General features: G+C 43.5%; 1 pseudogene; it reads left to right on the top strand.

Annotated features, from left to right (window-relative positions):
• Window positions 1-910: 910 nt before the first annotated feature.
• On the top strand, window positions 911-2,024 carry LOC118357015 (annotated as a pseudogene).
• Window positions 2,025-2,826: the final 802 nt, after the last annotated feature.

The following is a 2,826-nucleotide window of genomic DNA, read 5'->3' as shown; positions in this document are numbered from 1 at the left end:
TGTCAGATTAATCTTCTCAGTCTACACTGCTTGCCATATTGCTCTGGCCCAAGAAGGCCAAATTGTTTATCTTCATGCAATATATCCTCTCCGTTCTGCCTCACTCTCTCTAGCCTGTTCTTACTCTGTTACTATACACTTAACTCTGAAAAATCATCTCTAGCTAAATTACAATTTTGGATAATACATTTGGGATTACAAAGTGAGTTCAAATGTGTGGCTTCTAGACATTATAACATTATTTGTATGTGTGTCTTATAAGTGTTGACTTGATGATAATTGTGATTTAAGAACACTCATTTACATCCCAAACAAAAAAAAATAGCAAAGATAGTGAGAGAAAGAATAACATCAGCAAGAAGGCTGAAAAAGACATCCCTTGCATGTAATCCCCCTCAAAAGCAATAATTTGGCATCCATCCATTTGTGGACAAAAGTGCCTTCGTGGGAACTTTTGTGATGTAGGTAGGAGTTTGTGACATGATATTATATATAGAAAACCCTAATTATTTCACCTCCCCCCAAAGAACTGTTAGAACTAATAAATGATTTCAGTGAAGTTGCAGGATATGAAATCAACACATGGAAATCAGTTATATTTCTGTACACTAACAAGACATCTGAAAGAGAAATAAAGGAAACAGTCCCATTTACAATAGCATAAAGACAGTAAGATACTTGGGAATAAATTTAACCAAGCTGGTGAAAGATCTGTACACTGAAAACTATAAGATATTGATGAAAAAATTGAAGAAGGCACACATTAATGGAAAGGTATCTCATGTATCTCATGTTCATGGATTGGGAGAATTAATATTGTTAAAATATCCATACTACCAAAAGCCATCTACAGATTCAATGGTGAAAGAGTTCAAACTTCCAGTTATAAGATAAAGAAATTCCCGCCCCGTACGGTGTGGAGGTCGTTGGTGTCACTTGCCAGCCGTCTGCGCCTTCTCCTGCCGTTCCGCTCCCCGCCAGCTTCAACTATGTTCTCCGCCCTCGCCCGCCCTGCCGGCGCCGTTCTCCGCCGCAGCTTCAGCACCTCGGCCCAGAACAATGCGAAAGTAGCCGTGCTAGGGGCTTCCGGAGGAATCGGGCAGCCTCTTGCGCTTCTCCTCAAGAACAGTCCCTTGGTGAGCCGCCTGACCCTCTACGATATTGCTCATACGCCCGGAGTGGCCGCCGATCTGAGCCACATCGAGACCAGAGCAACCGTGAAAGGCTACCTCGGACCTGAGCAGTTGCCGGATTGCCTGAAAGGCTGCGATGTGGTGGTTATTCCAGCAGGAGTCCCGAGAAAACCAGGCATGACCCGGGATGACCTGTTCAACACCAATGCCTCCATTGTGGCCACCCTGTCTGCTGCCTGCGCCCAGCACCCAGCACTGCCCTGAGGCCATGATCTGCGTCATTTCCAATCCGGTGAACTCCACCATCCCAATCGCAACGGAAGTTTTCAAGAAACACGGAGTCTACAACCCCAATAAAATCTTCGGGGTGATGACCCTGGACATTGTCAGAGCCAACACTTTCATTGCGGAACTGAAGGGTTTGGATCCTGCTCGAGTCAATGTTCCTGTCATTGGCAGCCATGCTGGGAAGACCATCATCCCCCTGATCTCCCAGTGCACTCCCAAGGTGGACCTTCCCCAGGACCAGCTAACAGCCATCGCTGGGTGGATCCAGGAGGCCGGCACAGAGGTGGTGAAGGCCAGAGCTGGAGCAGGCTCAGCCACCCTGTCCATGGCGTACGCCGGAGCCCGGTTTGTCTTCTCCCTTGTGGATGCGATGAACGGAAAGGAAGGAGTTGTGGAGTGTTCCTTCGTTAAGTCCCAAGAAGCAGAGTGTGCCTATTTCTCCACCCCGTTAATGCTGGGGAAAAAGGGCATTGAGAAGAATCTAGGCATCGGCAAGATCTCCTCTTTCGAAGAGAAGATGATCGCGGAAGCCATCACCGAGCTGAAGGCCTCCATCAAGAAGGGAGAGGAGTTTGTGAAGAACATGAAATGAGAGGGGCAGCCAGCGAGTCCGCTTCCCCAACTTCCGAAGGCATCATGTCCCTGTAAAGTCATCTCCTTCCCCCTGTGTTTTGAGTTGCGTTAACCACAAATGTTGTGTTAGCATCGCCATCCCTTCCAAATCACCGGTCTGTCTGTGGGCGCATCAGTAAAAGCAGGCTTTGATTTTCTTTAAAAAAAAAAAAAAAAAGATAAAGAAATTCTGGGGATTTAATATTTAGCATGGTGACTGTAGTTAACAATATTCTATTATATACTTGAAAATTTCTAAGAGAGTAGATTTTAAATGTTCATACCACAAAAATAAATCATAATTATGTGATATGATAGATGTGTTAACTAACCTTATCGTGGTAATCATTGGTGGTAAAATAAAGGCAGATTGAATTCTGTTTGTTTGTTTTTTTCTTATTTATGAGGATTAAGGCAAATTGATACCTACTAAAAGCAGACCAACACTAGTAAATTCAGACTCCAAATGTCAATCAGCAGAAAATAATGCTGATATTCAAAAAACTACAAATATGTTTCTAACTCAAAAAATTAAGTCTGGTAGGAGTTTCTTGATTCTAGGAATGTATCACATGACAGCTGCCACTCAGAAGCTAATCTCGGTAGTCTCACAGAGATTTGGAAGCATTTCTTTGATGAATGAGGTATTGATGTCAATCAAAGTGGAAACACTGTTTAAAGATAACCATCTCTCTAAGGCCATAAATACAATCTAAAATGGCATATTAGGCCATTCTAGTACTAAAGGAATGTAGAATCTAAATTATTTACCTCTTGCCCACAAGCAACATTT

The sequence above is a fragment of the Zalophus californianus genome, chromosome 5 (assembly GCF_009762305.2).
Source record: "Zalophus californianus isolate mZalCal1 chromosome 5, mZalCal1.pri.v2, whole genome shotgun sequence".
NCBI classification, from domain to species: Eukaryota; Metazoa; Chordata; class Mammalia; order Carnivora; family Otariidae; genus Zalophus; species Zalophus californianus.
Note: the sequence above shows the minus strand (reverse complement) of the source record. Positions and strands in the feature narration are given on the sequence as shown.